Source organism: Uloborus diversus, chromosome 3 (genome assembly GCF_026930045.1).
Source record: "Uloborus diversus isolate 005 chromosome 3, Udiv.v.3.1, whole genome shotgun sequence".
NCBI lineage: Eukaryota > Metazoa > Arthropoda > Arachnida > Araneae > Uloboridae > Uloborus > Uloborus diversus.
In genome coordinates, this window is record NC_072733.1 from 172956671 (window position 1) to 172976495 (window position 19825).

Genomic DNA, 19825 nt, shown 5'->3' on the forward strand with positions numbered 1-19825 from the left:
AATAAATGGAAATGGATATTTTAATTCATATTAAATCAATTTTTTGAAAAACTACCTCAATAATTTCAGCTATAGTAACAAACTTTTTAAAGAAAAAGAAACACAACTTCTTGTTTAAAATCCAAAAAAAAAAAAAAAAATCCCCACATACACTAATTTCTGTCAAAAAATCTATTTAAGAATTTATAAAAACCACACCCTACTCAAAATTAACTGCCCACTGATGATTTGACTATTTTTATAATTTTTGGAATTTCAAACTGAAAAATCTAAACAGTTGGAAAACAGAAAGGCTATTTTAATAGTAAAGTTTTATGTATATTGCTAAGGAAAAAATAATATAGACTGCATATTGTTTTAAATATTTAGCAGTTTTTTCGTTTTGCGAGAAACTAAAAATGTTAAATTACATATTAAATGGTAAAAAATCAATTTTTCCACACAGAAAAAAAAAAAAAACTTCCACTGTTTCAAAATTTTGGGAAATTTCACATCTCTAATTTTAATTATAATGAAGAAAAATAACTGCATATTCTGACAAACAAAGCATGCAGTGAGAAACCAAACCAACAGAATGTTTCTCGTTTTCTTTTTATTATAATAATTATTCAAGAATCACCGCTACCACCTACTGAAATACTAAACTCACGGGCGCCCATATAGGGGGGCTCGAGCCCCCCACCCTTTGAAATTAGAATTTTCTTGCTTTTAGCACTTTTTTCTTCGCAAAAATGTAAAAACATTTCTTTTTCAGCCATTAATGAATTAGTTATTAAAAATATCAAATTTTAATTACTCTAATCTGTCCTGAAATCAGTTTCCACGGGGAAAATATCCAGCTAAATCATGGGGGAAATATTTGAGCCCCCCCCCCCTTGCAACTTTGCATATGGGCGCCCATGACTAAACTTAGTGCTTACTTATTAACTCAAAAAGGAATAGGGTAACAAAAGCACGCACATTTTATAATTTCCATATAGCAATGTATTTTTGCTTGGGAAAAATAGCAAAAGTTGTATTGGTATGCACTCTTTGTCTTTCAAGTAAGTTTAAGATCATGTTATACAGCATGGAATGTAACGAAAAAGGATCTATAGAATACTGAATATTAGTGCTTGTTCACTTTGTAATGAGTTTTCCTATCTCAATCTCTACTTCTATCATAAAATCTATCCACTAACGTATTACTTATTTATAATTTTTAACTAAAAATTCGTAAAAGTTAAATTTTTGGGTAATATTTAAAAGAGCTGGGGCATCGGAAGAAATTAATTGAAATCAAAAAAATTTTGCATGTGTGATAGCATGTTCAAAAGACAACGTTTGTAGTTTCTTTTTCCCGAATTTGTATTTTTCGCTTCACCCAAATGCACATTAATTTTGAAAATTTGAGTTTTTTAAATCTGGTCCATCATTTGTGCTGAAAATTTTATGATCAATAAGCCTGTTAAATTACTGTATTTGAGAAACCTACTTGATTGTAGAAAGAAATGTAAAGACACACCTCCTTTAAAAATGCAAAATTATTAAATATATATTACAGAGAAATTAAATTTTGGCCAATTAATATTTATGAATTATGAAATTTATTGTTTATTTATCTCTTAACAAAAGATAATTTAATGAATATTTCCTTGTTTCATGAAATGAATATCATATGATTCATAAGTTAAAAAATCTTCAAAAAGGAATGTAGAGTCTGATAAATTTTCTGTTGTTCATCAATATGGAAATGTGTAATATATTTTCAAGTGTAGTAGATTTTCTATTTAAACTATCTGGTTCAACCTAGGAATGCCCAGGACAGTAGGTTCATGGTGCAGACTGCAGCATTGAAATTTTTATTGTGATTTCTCTACTGGTTGCTTTCTTTTGGGGGTGGAGGGGGGATATAATAGAATTAATATCATATAGTTCTATTATATCCATAATTCTATTGCCCTAATTAATAATTGCAAAATATTTTAAAATTGATCATTGAATTAAATTAAAAAGATTGTATAGTTTTTTATTACCTAATAAATCTGCAGGGAATCCACTAATTACAGTCGAACCTCCATATATCGAAGTCAGGGCGGAGAAGGGACACCTGTTGGCCGGGGTCAGAGTCTGAAGAGGGCCTGTGGTTTTTAAAATGAGGTGCTAAATATATAGGGACGTAGGGGTAAACAACATGAAGGGGGCAAGTAGAAATCATTTGTGACGAGCCCTAAAATTTCTGTTCACGCCCCTGATCAAAGTTGCAAATATGTAGAAGCTATTTTAATTTTATTATAATTACTGTTAAAACATGGGAATTAAAACGTATTTCTTTTGTTCGAAACTCCGTTACTGATTTATATGCGAAACACATTTTACATGCAAGTTTGTTATTAAAAAGAAAAAAAAAATAGTTTTTTTGAACACAAATGTCTTGCTAAACAGCTAGTTTTGTGAAAATTTCAACAAAGGAAATATTACTGCCCATTAAAAAAATTTCGTCTTGAACATTTTCTGCTATAAAAAGTTCAGGACATATGTTTCAAACGTGATTTGTTTTTTGATGACTAGAAAATGTTTAGATTTTCTCAGAAAGTAAGCATATTTAGGAGTGAGGAGCAACCATAAGACAAAACAACTAGCTAGTAGTTTTTACATGAATGGTCATTACCAAAATTTGAAATGACTTACAGAAATTCATAAATTCCTAATTAAAGCATCCACTTGTTTGTTCATCTCTCAATCCTAGTAATCTTGTAGGACCTGCAGTGACCTTAATTATATTTTCTTTTTCTCTTGAAATTAATTTTCGAAGTAAATGGTATGAAAGGAACAAAAACTCCAAATATGTCTTAAAATATTTCGATATATAGAGATTTTTCTATATAAAGAAACTTTTCCTATATACAGGCCCCGGTCTATAAATTTTGGGTCCACTGCAAGAATTCAGCAGGGCTCTTAACTGTCTACTGGATTTATATGTCACTAAGGTACGTGGGCCCTTTAGTTTCCATGTACCAACCCCCCCACCCTTTGCGGGTACGTAGATTCGGGCCTTTTTATGTATTGAACATGGAGATTTGCAATAAGTGTATGCAGAACATTAACATTTTGATATGAAGAAGTTCGATATATGAAGGTTCAACTGCATTTTGGTACAGCTTTTTTTTTCTTTTGAATTGTAAAAGTAACAAAATGAATAAGCAGTTGAACCCAAAGGTATTATATTGCTTATTCAAATAGAAAATGAAAGGTTATTTTGTCATGGAGTATATATTTGAAGTTAAAAAATTAATAAAATTATTAAGGACATATCACACACCCTATTACAACACTGCCACATCTGCAGAAACTACTTTTTGAGAAAAATCAGTTTAAATGTAATGCGCCTTAGCTTTAATTCTTTTAGTAACACACTGAAACAACTCAAAAATAAAGTTTTTTTTTGTGGCTGTTTTGCATTTTAATAGAACTAATAAAAATGCACCACGACATGTATATAACTCAAAATCAACAATTTTCGACTTGCGGCAGTGTTGTATTAGGTGTGCGATATACTTTGACAATCAGTGTTTTATGAAGTGTATTGAAATCAAATATTTTACAATAACTGTATGGTAAAAATATTCTGTTACAATTTTTTAAATATGTTATTGAAATAATTTAAGTTCATATAAATTCTAAACCACATAGAATACCACATGATTTGCTGGTTAAGTTTATTTAGACACTAAACCAAAAGTGAAAAACATACGCATGAAATAAAAATTTGAACCAAAAGTAAAACAAACTCTGCTTTTAAATTTCTATTTATCATGAGAAACATCGGTTTAGTTTCAGGGTTACAATAATTTATTGAAACTAATTTATTATCTTATCATATAACTTTTGATATTTGAGACACTAACATTTTACAAATTTTATTGCTCTTTCAATTTTGTAAATGCATTAATATGCAATAGAACTGCTATATAACTGACATGTTAAAATTTAATCAAATGCACATACAGTCGAATCTCGATAAGTCTAAGTTTATAACTCGAATATTCCTTTCTCTCGAACTTTTCATCAGGGCACGAACTCTTGAGACTGTTATGGAAACTTCCCATAACTCGAATTACCAATAACTCCAAAGCTTTAAAACCGGCCCCTAGGGACTTCGATTTATCGAGAGTTGACTATTATTAACTGCTGTCAAATGCATTACAACTTAATAATATAAAAACAAAAGTGTTAAAAAATATTAATTTTAAGAACAATGCACTCCAAAAGAAATTTTTTTTCCCCATGTTCAAACAAGTGATAAAATTAGGAGAATCGACTGAAAAACTTGGTTGTGAAAAATTTATCAACTAAACTAAAGCAAAATTAATTGTTTCAAGTTGTGAAAAGTTACAGATCGAGTTGGATCTCAGTTAATATACTTTATATATTATAATATGCTTATAATTATTTATAAACAGGGAAGTATATGTTTCTGAAAAAAGCATATGCCTTGTTTTTAAAGTTTTTCATTGAAGAAAAAAAAAGCAGAATTACAAGAAGGTAAATAAATTGAATGAATATTGGAATATTGTTTGAATTTATCCCATAAAAAGTTATGTATTCAAATTGCACGCTACAGTATGAAGTATCATGCATGTAATAAAGAAGCTAGGTATGAAATAATAAAAATTAATGTTGTGCAGTCTTAATGAATTGCATTAACAAATAGGGGGGGGGGGGGATCTAAACAATTACAAAAGTGTTAAACTGAAATTGACTGAACTTTCTTAAATGGTCATAATCAAATAACAAACTTGGACCTATCATCATAAAGAGTTAAAAGTGTCGATCAAAGAAAGGAAATTTACATTATATTAGTAAATTTGGTTGGGAACCACTGGCCTAAGGTCGTAGTTTGAACTAATATTATTTCAAAAAAATACTGCAGATTTAACTTTTTCTTTGTTTTTTTTTTCCTTTATATTTTTTATATTTATTATTATTTTAATTAAGAACCATGGTAACTAGTACCAGTGTGATTTTCAGCTCATCTCTTACTGTAAAAAAAACTAAAAAAAAAAAACTCGTTTTGAGCCAAATTTCCGAAATATACAAATCCACAGTTTAAAAAATAAACGTAAGCAAAGTAACCAGTTAGGGAGATTTCAACAACAACAAAAAAAAAAAAAAAACACCAAGTCAACATTTAATTACACAAAGGAATATGCTTTACTTACATTAATATTACAACATGTGCGAAATCAAAACTTTCATAACATACCACTTACTCATGTAGCATTAGAATACTAATGCGTTGCAGAATCGAAAACATTAATATTTATTTTATTTCACAGCTACAGTTTACAATAAAAAGTTTTAAATATCAATAATAATTATCTTAAATAAACATTACCTCCGAGTTGATTTATAGATATATCCAAGAATATGATCCGATTTGATCATAATAGAATTTCATATTGGCATAAGGGTTTCCATTGTAGTTATTACAATCCATCACTAAGTCTTTGTTCAATTTAAACGAAATAAAACAATATAACATGTATTTCCTTTTAAAAATCATAAGTTTAAAGAACTTTTAGTATCGGAACTTCTTTAATCCGTTGTTAAAGTGCGATTTGGTATTTAAGGAATTTGATAAACATGGCGCTCGTAAAAAAAAATTGAGGTAACTGATTCATATTTTGTGATTGCCACTAAAAAACATATTTTTGTTAAAATAATGAATTTATGGAAAGTAGTGCCACCTGTGTGTGTGTGCGTTCGTGAAATATGAATATCTTTCGATCTGTTCATCTGATAACGGGTTTTGATTGGTTTGCAGACTTGGCCTTCACCGATGGGTATATTCTTAGATGGATATGAATCGGTGAAGTTTTAAATGCTCTTAAGTGTTTAATTAAATCTCCTCGCCGGTTTGTTATTATAATTTCTGCTCCGTTTGCTTTTAAAGAACAGAACCGCATATTAAGATTTCTTCTCCGTTTATTCGTATCAAAGTTAAAAAGGGTTATTTCGGGTGTTTTTGTCAGAGTCATTTTTTGTGAATTATTGTTTCAAGAAAAAGTTACTTATGTTTACAATTAAAGTAGAACACTAATTAATTAAATTTAATCGAATGGTGTTTAAAAAATGGGATTTTACTGATGGATGTCGCCAGAATCTCTCAGTGGAATTTAATGAAGCGTTCGTTTTTCGAAGTTTAGATTTCTGTGACTGGTTCGGATCTGGTTATACAGTGAACCCTGTTTATATCGCGTCCTGTTATAACGCACTTTCGGATATATCGCGCTTTTCTTCTTTCTCCTAAAATTTAAAAAAAAATCTAAATATGATCATTTGATTCTCAATGTGGTTCACATATGAAAAGTTTTTCATCGGGCCAGTCACTTACGGAGGGGTGGGGGGGGGGCAATTCACCTCCCCCCCCCCTTCTGCCTTTGATAAATACGTCAGACAAGGATGAAACAATTTACTTTTGAAAGGTGACTTGGAGTTAGGGGGGGGGAGCGAACTAAGGCCCGCGGACAATATGGGGCCCGCAAAGCTTGTACATACGGCCGTTACTATTTCCAAATTATCAACTTATTGGAAATATGATCATTTGATTCTCAATGTTGTTCACACATGAAGAATTTTTAATCAGGCCTGTCACATACGGGGGGGGAATTCCCCCCCCCCCCCAAAAAAAAAACAATAAAATATTGAAATGACGGACTTGGTTTAAATTTATTTGTACATTTTTTACTCGCCGCTGAATATATTCATTTGATGTCGATATGATGAATCGTTGAAGTTTTAAAATGCTTTTGTTTAATGAATTCTTTTCACCTTTTGTTATTATAAATTGTGCTCCTGTTGTCTTTTAAAAAATAACGCTGCTTATCAATATTTTTACTCAGTTCATGTTCATTGGCATCAAAGTTAGCCAGGGTTATTTGAATGACCTTTAGTCCTATGTGTGAAATATAGTTTTAAGAAGGAAAGTTTCTAATATTTGCAATAAGAAATAAAATAATTAATTACATTTCACCGGAAGGCGTTAAGAAAATGATTTCTTCTACCAATGGATGTCACTAAAACCCGATGTTAAGTCTTCGGAATTTTGTGACAGGTACGGACTCAATTTCATTCTAAATGAGCACGTGATTATACAGTAAACCTCTTTTGTATCGCGTCTCGTTATAACGCTCATTCGAATGAATTGCACTTTTCTTCTTTCTCCCTAAAAATAATTCAATTATCGGCGTTAATCAGAACCGTCATTTACGCATTGGTACCCACCAAGGGGGGTTCATGGCGCATACTGTGAACTGCGCCATTGAAATTTTTAGGGGGGTTGTTTTGAGTGGTATTTTTCATTATTTTGGGGGGGTCTTCGCGATATTTAAGGGGGTCCGCCCTTGCTCTTAGGGGTGGGTAGGCATCCCTGATTTACGGTAGGGGGGAAGGTGACAATTCAAAATGAGAGTACCTGGACACAGTGGCGGATATACGGGAAGGGTCATGACCCCCCCCCCTTCCCCCAAACCGTGGGTACCAGTATCCGTCCACATTGTGTTTAAACACTTTGTGCATAAAATGTAAACGATTACAGTGTCTTTTCAATTCATTATTTTTGAAAGTAAATATTTGAACTACTACTTCGTTTCACTGCTCATAAAACTAATTGGCAACGTGTATCCCCAATTAGTTGCCGTATTCCAGGCCGATTTGGTGCTTTTTATTGATCTCCAAACAGTTTCAGAAATTTTTTGTACCCGAAATTCGTAGGTTCGTTCATGGAAAAGGGGGAGGGGGGTTCATTCTTCAACATGACCCCCCCCCCCACTTATCCGCCCCTGCCTGGACACCTGGTTAAACAGTAACTCCTTTTCATGTCGCGTCCGTTATAGATTTTTCGCCCATTCGAGTATATCTTGCTTCCCCCTCCCCCCGCCCAAAAGTCAATGCAAAATAAAAATTCTGCTCCTTTCTCAGGAAAAGTATTTTTCCTCTTTTAAAACCCCCGACGCTAAAAGAGAGGGGTTATAAGTTTAATCTGAGCGTGTGTGGCATTGTAGCTCCCAAATGGGTGAACCAATTTTGACTTTTTTTTTTTAAGTGACTCGAGTGCTCGTAGTCAGTGGTATCCAACCTACGATCGGCGGATCATATAGAAAGCGCAATGCTGATCCATGTGCCTCGTTGTTATTGTTTGAGAGGTGACTTGGTCGCGAGTTCTACTGGCTTATCTACGATTTTGTCCTGTTTGGGATTTTCCGACTTATTATTAATTATTGTTAGTTTATAAATATAACGGGGATGCTTTCTATTATCTGAATTCACTGCTTTTTAAGTTACTATTATCTTTATTATTATTATATTTATTAAATTATATCTTATGTCATCAAAAATAACTAGAAATATTTTTACTTAATTATTTGTCTAAAAAATACAATTGGCGCATTTTTTTCTCTTTTTTTTTCTTTTTTTCTTTTTTGTTGTTCACCAAAAATCATCCAAGTGAAGAGTATAAACTAAAGTTTGTAGTTGCATACAAAGGTTTATCCAGCTTAAAATTAACGGATGGCAGAGTCCATCCCAGATTTTGGAAACTGATTTTGCATTTGCGTGTGTATTTTCTTGTTTTTCTCTATAAACTGCACCGAACAGTGGCGCAGCGAGAGGGGGAGAGGGAACACCCCCAGGAGACGTTGGTTTTAACATAAATCCGATTCTAATACAGTAGTTTGTGCATATGAAAAGGCTGTTTCGATTCAAAAAACCCCTTCAGAACGTATTTTTGATCAATAAAACCTCTCCAGAATTTTTTTTTTTTTTTTTTTTTTTTTCAAAAAAACCCCTCTAGAAGTTATTTTTGATAAAAAAAAAAAACCTCCAGAAGATACTTCTGACTGCGCTAGTGGCACCGAGTATATGTACTTGCCCCGCTCCCCCTCTACGCGGAGAATTTTGAAAAGAAGGCCATAAAGGAGGCACTTTAACTTTTATTAAGAAGTGTCGGGAGACGGTCGTGTGGACAGGAGTTGGAAAATTTGGTGCTGTATTACCTTGCTTTACCTGTATGCGGTATTGCGTTCGTAACCCAACTAAACACCAATAACTTTGGCTTTTCAATGAGGTCCCAAAGAAGAAATGTACACTCTCAAAATCACGCACTTACTAGTGCCAAACTCATCGATGTTTAGAAATTGGAGAAAACGGCAATTAATCAATTTCTTTATTATTTATTTATTTATTTTATTTTTATTTATATATTTATTTTATTTTTATTTATTTTATTTATTTATTTTTTCTTTTCTTTTTTTGATGCTGCCCTTTGTATTAAAACACTTCTGCCAATGAGCTCCCATGTTAACATTCTGTTTTTAATAATTAAAATAATTAAATAACCGTTTCGTTAAAATTGTAAAAGCACAGCCAAAACTTGGGATTTAAATCATACGCAATTGAATTTATTTTGTATTCAGAGAAGTGTGATCTTCTATCGCCACATTGACTAATTCCTTACCAAACTAGAACTTTGCGGCAGAATTTTCTGGAAAGTCATTTTTACTGTCAGTACTAAATACTAAGACCCAGTAATTTCGAAAACATCACCTTTGCTTTCACTTAGTGATATTTTTTTAGTTATTTTCAAACCATACATGGAAAATTTTGGATCTTACTTCTTCACGTTTCGATGTCATTTCGTTCATAAAAAGTCCTAGCAAAGAATAATAACATAAATTAATTCGAAGCTCAACCTTTCCATCCATATACAGACAGTTAAGGATTTAATAAAAGATGCTACTCAAAATTGTCAGTTTAAACTGCAAACACTTCAAGAACCGACTTTTATGTACGATGATGCGAACCGACCAAATATAACTAATTGATATAATTATATAGATGTTAGGTATACATGAAGCAAGCTTTAGTTTTACTGGTTTTCAAAGGGGCATATTATCATAGAAGTGGGTGATTTCTATTTAAGAGTGCTTCAATGAAGCACGATCTTTCTCCATGGAAGTGCTACTTGGAAAGAGAATGAAGGGAAAAAAAATTGAAAACAGCAAAATTCGGGGGGGGGGGGGGGGCTTTCCCCTCCGACTACACTTGAACCACCCCTGCAAACAAATACCGAACAGCTCAATTACAACATCCAGCAACTTCTCCTTTGTCGAAAACACTGCTTTTGTCTTCACTTTTTCGAGGTGGAGCCATACCATGTTCGTGAACTTCTCGCTGCTGTGCTAAAATAGTTTCACTACCATTGAGAAGATATGCTCAGCTTCTGAATGTGGTTATTTGCCTGCAGCTCAGTTACATATACTCCAGACTGATGAGCCCAAAACGGGGGCAAAACTGCAGTTTTTGCATGTTGTAATTGAGCTGCGCGGGGTATTCTTATGCAATCTTGCCCTATCACGAATACCGGGTGGTTAATTCATAATTTTAATACAGAATCTTTAATAAAAATAAAATGGTATTTAGAGTACACATAGTTATATGATACACAATAGGTGTTCGTGCGTGAAAAAGTTGAGAACCGCAGAATTAGTTTTTCAGCATTTTTTTTAATTTATTTTGTTTTATTTATTTTATTTTATTTTATTTTTATTTTTATTTTTTTTTTTTTTTAGTATTTAGCTAAAATGATTTACTGATATCGTAAAAAAAAAATTTCAGATGTTTAACTACTGTGCTAGAAATTTGTTCGGGAGGTTTTCCCGATATTATAAACTTCTAACTTTGAACATCAGTTTTCGTATTAAATATCTTGGTTTTAAGCCAGTATATACGATAATTATCTTAATAAAGGTATTTAAACTTTTTAAAATGACTGTAAATGCGATCGCTTGATGTTGTTGCTGGAACCCCTACTAAGTAGTATTCTTTCGTTCCTTACTACTCAGTTCACTGCCTTTTACTTCCTTTTACAAAAAAGGAAGTATTGTATTCGCGAAAAAAAATTTCACTCAAAAATCGACCTTAATTTCCATCTTTCTCTCCTCAAAAGAATATTGAGTTTTTTTTCCAACTCGACCACACGTGGATATATGCCTAAGAACGTATAGACATCCGAAGTATCCATATTGACGGTCCCCGAGTTAATTATGAATTTTCTCGTGACGTCCGTATGTGCGTATGTATCTCGCATAACTCAAAAACGATATGTCCTAGAAAGTTGAAATTTGGTACTTAGACTCCTAGTGGGATCTAGTTGTGCACCTTCCCTTTTGATTGCATTCGGATGTTCCAAAGGGGTGTTTTACACTTTTTTAGGGTAGAATCATTGTTAATTTCAATGCAAACTCAAGTGGTGTTATAATTTGGCAAACACTTGGCAATATATCCCCAAGCTTTTAGTCGCCAACTTGGCGACAAATTTGACGTTTTTTTTTTAATAATCCGGTTTTAATTTCGCCTTATTTAGAGAGTTTCCTATTGAATTACATTAAAACTGCCAATATTGGGGAAAATTTCTCTTTTTAAAACGTTTTCTTTGCTTCGGTTCGCATCAAATTTGGGGTGAAAATATTTAAAGTGTTTCTTTGCTTACTCGAGGCAGTTTATCATTAAATTGGAGTAAAAGGAAGTCATGTGATGCACACACATCAGCTGGTTTTAAAAAGTAGCGCATTGCACTAGAAACTACGAAAAGAAAAAAGAATTTTATGTTCTAATTGTAATCCATATAGTACTTGATTATTTTTCTTTTCTTCGTGTGGGGTGGGGGGGGATCCTTTTTTTTTTACAATTGTAGTGTGTGTTTTGATTAAAATATTTTTTTCTTCTGAGGGAGGCCTTTTTTTTCTGTTCTAATATTTAACACGTATTTTAGTTAAAGTAATTTTTCTTTGGGGGAAAGGAGAGAATATTAACCCATTTCAAGTTAACAGGGGATTTCAACTAAACTATTTTTTCTTCGATGCGACTTGTGTTTTCATTTCGTTCAAATTGTGAAGTTCTTATTCTAATTATTTTTCAAAAGGAGGATGGGAATGATAGTTTGTCTTACAGAGGGGCGGAGGAATTTTCAATAGTACTAGAAACTGCTTTTCATGTATTTACACTAGCATCGCCGTGCGGGTACATTTAACACTTTTGTCGTCTTGACTAGCTGTACCGGCATGGCGATGACCGTGCAAAGAGTTATAGACGTACTTTGAGTTATTGAGATTTGTCCTTCCCCCTCCTCCAAAATTGAAATAATCTTAAAAAAATAATAATAATAAAATAAAGTGCGCACACATTTAATCTATGCTCCAAGAAGTGCTTCGTGAAGTTTAAAAAAAAAGTCCCTATTGGAATAACGAAAACTGTGCCTGAAATCCACTCTTCATTGAAGAGTAGGGCCAGATGAAGGCATGAGTACGGGCCCAGGGCACCAAATCTGTAGGTAAAATTCTGATTTTGGACTCATTCCATACCTCACTATATCAGTGGCGTACCTAGCATGGGTGACATCCGGGACGGTAATTTGTGGTGTCCCCCCCCCCCAAGCTGTAGGCACAATAGACGAAAAATATGGAAACATAAAAACATAATATTTTCAGAAACAACTACATTTGTGTTGTAACGAAATTTAAATTGGGCTAATGCACAAAAACAAATAAAAATGGGGGGGGGGGTACGGGCGTTTACCCCCGGAAAATTTTCAAATGTGTAGTCTTAAAAATGCATTTTATGTACATATTTCTCAAAAACTTGCAAATACACTTAGGGTGTCACCCCCCAGACGGGTGAAACCCGGGGTGAACCGCACATCCCCCCCCGTAGTGACGCCACTGACTATATATAGCAAGATGTAAATATTAAGTCTAGAAAAAAAAATCCCTGTAAAAATTTACTTCCTTTCGCAAATCCCCAAACCACTCCAAGTTATTAATTATTACACTTTTTATATTTATACACACTATTATTTATATACTATACTATATATTATTACACACACTATATTTACAACACTTTTTAAAGTTATACCATAGATAATTTTGATATTAATAGCTTTATCCAACGGGCAAAGTTTGACGACATTTTATATTATCATTTTTAGTTATCGTAATACTATGTCACTTTTATTTTTGTAATATAAGGTATCGCTAAATTTAGTTCAGATATGTTAATACGCAAGTATCAAGATATTTTACTGTTTCTGCATATGAAATAAGCTGGGGGGGGGGGGCACCAAATAATTTTCGTGCCCAGTGTCTTCAAAAACTTTAATCGGGCACTACTGAAGAGAAAATATTAATTCAATTACGTATTACAATTCGAACAAAACGATTATCCCCCTTCTCAGAAGAAAAATAACTTAATCGAAATATGCATTGCAATTTGAACAAAATGAAAATCTCCTCACCCGAAGAAAAAAAGAAATGAAATCAAAATATGCATTACAATTTGAATAAAACGTCCCATTGCTGAAAGAAAAATAATTTCAACTAAATCAAACATTACAATTAAAAAAAAAAAAGAAAAAAAAAGAAAACCCTGCTTCTTTCTCCAAAAGAAAGTTTTAACTAAAATATGAATTTTAATTAGAGCGAAATGCTAATCCCCTCCTTGAAGAAAAATAATTAAATTAAAATAGGCATCACATAAAAAATAATTAAAATGTGAAGAAAAAAAAATTAATTAAATTCCGCATGGAAAAATCACCGTTACAGTAAGGAAACGTCTCTAAAAACACCTATTATAATTAGAACATATTAAAATTCTCCCTCAGCGCCAAATTCCTAATCATTTGTTAAAAATAAACTGTCTGGAATCTCGAAATTCGTACAAAACCTGAAAGTAATTTCTAAAAGTGATTTAAAAAAAAAAACAGTTTAATAAAATAGTTATGAGAGAAAGAAGTGGGTTTCCAATATATGAGAGTTAAAGCCATTTGTCTTTGCCTTTTTGATACGTCAATATTGTTTTGATTGTGTTTAAATGTGCCCCAAGTACATTCAGATGCATCCCAGTTAGGTGCACATGATTTTTGCATATTTTTAATTTATTTTATTTTTTTATTTTTTTTTTTATGCTGTCACATATCCTAATATTTGAGCATGCGCATTTACATAGATCAGATGTAAGAATATGCTTCGCGAAAAAGATTTGCGGAAATGAAAAAGGTTAGATTTTTGCATAAAAACGAAAAAACGTCCACATGTGGCCCCTCTCTCCTTGATGTTGCAACATATTAAAACTAGTAAAAAAAAAAAATATTAGCCTGGAATTTTTCCGTAAACATGTTGAGCAGAGGCAAGCAACGTTCTTCGCTACGAGACATAGTGGTTCACAAGTTCAACTATGTGAAATGTGAAATTTTGACTCAATATATTGAAAATTATTAAATTATACTAACTTCTTTTTTTTTTTCATTTTAAGATTACGTTTTAATTGCTTTTCTTACACTATCTAAATATTCATAATATTTAAATCACTTGCACTGTATACATGCGATTGAATGATTGAAACTGCTATTATTTATGTTAAAAATTTCTCTAGAATGTAAAGAAATGGGAAGGGATTGTGTAATAAACACTTAACACGTTTAGCAATATACATGGTGTTCCGTTTTAACCTGCAAGACCTTTATTTTCGCAACCGTTAGTCCTAGATTATACTTCCAATTGCAAAAAGGTTCAAAATCAGATGCATAGTTAAGACATTGAAAATTTGAAGCAAAAATAAAAATTAATCAAAAAATACAAAATTTAACTTTTCATACGGGCCCTCGGTCCCCTAACTAATATTTAGAGAAATAATATCCATTTATTACTGACATAAAAAACTTGACATTTGTGCGACCAAAACTCCATTTCAAAGTTTTAAGGGACCATACAAAAGATGATATTGGAACTTATCGCCCTTTCAGGAAAGCGACAGATTGTCGAAGTAAAAAAACAAAAAACAAATTTTTTTTTAATTGCTATTCAAAAACAACTGCAAATGTTATGCCGTGATAAGCAAAAACACACTACAAAAACGTTGAACTATTTGAAAAAACACACTCTACGCACACACATAATTTTAAACACTTGTTTAACACTTTGATTTAGTTTTGCGGGATTGTTTCTCGTTTTGTTTACAGCTAGCTTCGTACAAAATTTGTGTGTGTGTGTGTGAGTGTGTGTGTTTTTTTTTTTTTTTTTTTTTTTTTTTGAATGATAAGGAATGTTTTTCAAAGTAAGAAAGTTAACCGTTATATTTTCCACCAAAAAGTGTTATTGATGGCAAGTGAAAAGTGGTGTATGTCACGAAACGCTGCGTTTCATATCTCGGTGAATATTGGTCGTACTAATTTCAAACTTTTTCTGTTGGAATTGTTTTTCAATGGAGATTATTTCCCTAAATATAAGTTAAGGGGACTTGGGGCCCGTATAAAAAGGTAAGTTTTATATTTTTGACTTATTTTTATTTTCACTCCAAACTTTCAATATCTTAACTCTGCATCTGATTTTGAACATTTTTGCAACTGGAAGTATACATCTAGGACTAACGGTTGTGAAAATAAAGGTCTTGCAAGTTGAAACGGAACACCCTGTATACTGATATGAGAGGCGATTTTTTTTGCTAGCAGAAAAAATGAACCCATTTCTTGTTTCGTAAAATATATTAAGCTGGAGGAGCATGAAATTTCATAAGTTTAATATTCAAAGTTAAAAAAATATGCTGAAAACTATGTTTGTTTAGTTATGGCAACTGTTTTTGGAGTAGGTAAGTTAAAAGAAAACTTAATAACTACAAAATATTATTTAGGATAGTGCTATTTTTCAGGGATTTAAATATGTTTGGAGGTGAAATCAGTATGCAAATAAAGTATCGAGTATTAATATGCTTTCTAAACCATGTCAAATGTTCCATATCAATACCCCGTTTTTTTTTTTTTTTTTTTTTAAATTCCGTCATTCAAGCAGTAATGACATTAGAATAATGGCGTGTAAAACAATTAAATAAATAATCATCAGAAATAAGTTTAATAATACTTCAAGGAAATATTACTTAACTCCACCGTAGCTTTTTATAATACAGTTTGTTGATGGATTAACTGATGTCATTTTTAGTTCCTTTTACGCGAAAGCATTCACAAAAGTTTTCGTGAAAGTTGTATTAACGAAAAAATTTTCACTCAAAAAAAGCGACCTTAATTTCCATTTTACTCACCCTCGAATGAATGTTGAGTTTTTTTTTTTTTTCGACCACACGTGGATAAGTGCCTAAGAACGTATAGACACGCGAAATATCCATTTTGACGATTCCCGAGTTGATTACAACGAGTTTTCTCGTGACGTCTGTATGTGCGTATGTATGTAGCATAACTTAAGAACGGTATGTCGTAGAATGTTGAAATTTGGTACGTAGACTCCTAGTAGGGTCTAGTTGTGCACCTCCCCTTTTGGTTGCTTTCGGGTGTTTCTAAAGGGGTGTTTTACCCCTTTTTTGGGGGAAATCATGGTTTATTTCGATGTAAACTCAAGTGGTGTTATAATTTGGCGGACACTTGGCGATATATCGCCAGTATTTAGGTCACCAAGTTTTGTCGCCAACTTGGCGAGAAATTTGGCGGGTTTTTTTTTTTTTTTTTTTTTTTTTTTTTTTTAAATCTGGTTTCAATTTGGCCACTGTTGGTGATATTTAGAGAGTAAACTATTGAATCACATTAAAAATGCCAATAATGGGGAAATTACATTAAATTGGAGTAAAAGGAAGTCATGTGATGCACACATCAGCTCATTTCAATCCGTTCTATTACTTGCTATTTGACTGTTTTTATTTAAAAAAAAGTTGCAATAGTAAGAATGATGTGTTTGTTTGTGGGACTATTTTTTGAGGCTCATTGCTCCTTTTTTTGCAATTGTTTATGTTCCATTAATCAAATTTATTTACTTTAGTTGATACAAGACATATGAAGACAATACAGGAAAGGAAATACAGAATGCTTAGAAGAAAGTTATATCGATGGCAAGAGCAGATGTTGATCACACCACCTCTTCTTCACCATATGTGCCATACAGTAGATCCACTTGACGATAGCTTAAGCCAAGACAGATCTTCATTTTGGTAATAATAATTATTTTCTAACTTTTACCATGTTTCCTGACTAGCACTTAACTTGTGCCTTAAGTAATTTTACTCTGCAGTAGTGTATGTCGTCGCTCTAGAGCAGCAGTAAGATATCTTAGTGTTATTTCTGGCACTAGATATCTTACTGTTCCTCTGAGGCGACGATGTGTATAGTTAACATCCACAAAGTAAAATAATGCAGAACAGTAATTAACAATCAATGCAATGTAAGTGCAGTGTTGTGTTTTTTATATATTTTGTGTCACAATGTCATTATAATCGTGATCTTTCCGGATTTTGAGTTCTGACTCGAAAAATGGTGAAAACTCGCCTGTTGTACGGTATTTGTTCCCTGGTTTCGCTAACGTTCATACTAAATTTCTTGTATTTTTTATCAATCTGAATAGAAATATACTTCATTATGCTAAAACAAAAATCGGAGGTCATTTGCGGCGACGTATTGTTCGCGGTTGTGCATTTATTATTATGCAATATACTGATCGATACAATAAATGAATCATATTTTTACTAAAAATAATTCTGTACTTTTGTTTAATAGGCTTTGTATTGTATACTTATGAGAAGAATAAAGAATCGTCGGAAACCGGAAGTGGATGTTAAAGGATTGCTGCACAGTAACAGCAAAACGCTAATTTACGCATAACACATGCCATCGAAAAAACGCTTAAAAAAAAGCCGAACTGACAATACCTTGTAACAATGCTTTATAATTGCCGTACGTTTATAATTTTAAACTTTTAAAACTGAAATACAATGAGGGAAACTTTTTTTTTGTTAAAAAACTTTTTTTTTTTTTTTTTTGAAAGAAGTATTTGAGGGGAAAGGTTTCAGATTTCCTGTCTTCCGGTTTTCGGAATTCCGAAACAGGGGTCTCATAATATACAAGTCAAGAATAGTCACATGAAGAAGTTTTGCTTAAGAAAATTAGATTCAAAATTAATGAAAGTATTGTGTATTTATTAATATACATTCTTTGTATACAACTATTCTTTTAGGTTTAAAGTATTGTTCTTGTAAAGTTAAGACTTGTTAAAGTATTGCATTTTAAATTGTTTTAAGTAGAGCTGCCATAAAGAGTTTTTAAAATGACCTTTTCCCTTGTAACAATGCTTTGTCATTAAAATATATACTTTTAATTTTTTTCCCCTCTAATTTGGGTCATTTATTTGCTACTAAAATCTGTGATATAGTTTATTATTGTAACTGGTATTTGGAGAAGCATTCTCGAACATTATCTTTCATGAGAATATTCTCCAAAAATTATTGCCTATAATTTTACTTATCTACTGTGCATCAATTATTACATTGCTACAAATTCGTTCTATTTTCATATAATATCTAAAAATGTTTGAATCAAGTTCTGTTAAATCTTCAAGCTTGAAATCTGCATAGATCTAACTGATAAAATTTTGCCTACTGATTTGTTCATGACCCACAAAAAGTAATGCATTCTTTTGCAACTAGACCAGTTTTGTAAGACCTCAGAGTACACCATTAAAGAACCTCAGTCTTTTTACTAATATATACCTGTATCCATGCAAGTTCATTAAAATATATCATTTCAAAGTATTTACTATTTCATAATATTTAGGGAAATTGATGAATGAATGGTTAGGGAACTGAAGGCGAGTTTAACTGAATATTCTCTTACATGAGAATCTTCTCCAATAGATTATTGCTGAGAGTGTTTACCATATTAGGTGCACTATGTTGTTACATTGTACCAAATTCATTTTCATTTTCGATAGTTCATAACATTTTGTTTTAGTAAAGTTTTGTCAGGTCTTAAAGCTTGAAGTATTCTTCGATATAAGAGATCAATGTTTGTTAATTTATTTGTTCATTACCTACAAAAATGTATTCTTTTGAGAATACATACAAGTTTAGCTATACCCACATTTGTAGTATGCCATTGAGTTTTGTCACTTATCTTAAAAAGGATGATATACCTTGTAAGAAGGGTTCAAATGACTAGGTTAGTGAATGGACTTTCAAATTCAGAATGGCTTTTGGCTTGACAGATAAACCTGCTAAATTTTACAGCAAATGTATGTTTTTATCAGTGCTGTTTAATGGATTATAACTCAGTATTGATATGCATTTGTTTGATTAACATGTTTACCGAATTTGAACTGAACTTATATTTTGTGGTGTATATGAATTTGTATTTGGGGAGGGGGGAGGGGTTCAAAGTCCTGAACTTATGCCATATGATTGTAATGTTAAGTTGCTCCGGATTTTACGGCTTTTTTTTTTTTGGTTTAACTCCGGTTAGCTTCTTCGAGCTGCCCAGACTGGATCAAATATTTTTTTGGAATTGAAAAATTTTCAGTAAAATAAATTAATGAAAACATCTGGAAATGTTTGTTGAAGGAACTTTGGACTCTGAAAAGAGATTTGACCAGACATGACACCTCAAGAATAGTGGTGGGCGGGTAGCTAAGTTCTGAAAGGTACAAGTTTCAAACTTTGACAAGAGGGACTATAAAAAGGTATGGAAAGCAGGGGAATTGTAATGCAGAATGAGGGAAACATCAGCTACCTAAAGCTGTAGGTTGTCACTACAAGCTTCTCCGAAGAGAGAAAAAGAGATAAGAGCTCCTCATTAGATTGAAAAGGGACACACAACTCCAAAGTGGATAAAAATAATTAGGAAGGGTTTCACCTTCGAAAGGTGGGCCTAAGCCGTCAAAATCTAATCAAATTGCGGACAAAAGTTAAGAGAATAAGTTTCTTTCTTGCTGATAATTTTGTGGAAAGGAGGAGTATTAAAAAT

At 32.3% G+C, this 19825-nt stretch overlaps 1 long non-coding RNA gene across 1 annotated transcript in view; it reads left to right on the plus strand.

Moving 5' to 3' along the window:
- The window catches only part of LOC129218376 (uncharacterized), a 45185-nt gene that overhangs the window by 13626 nt on the left and 11734 nt on the right, over positions 1-19825 (plus strand). Inside the window, exon 2 of the long non-coding RNA XR_008580323.1 lies at positions 16857-17025. This is a non-coding gene — a long non-coding RNA (uncharacterized LOC129218376). The remainder of the gene's footprint in view (positions 1-16856; positions 17026-19825) is intronic.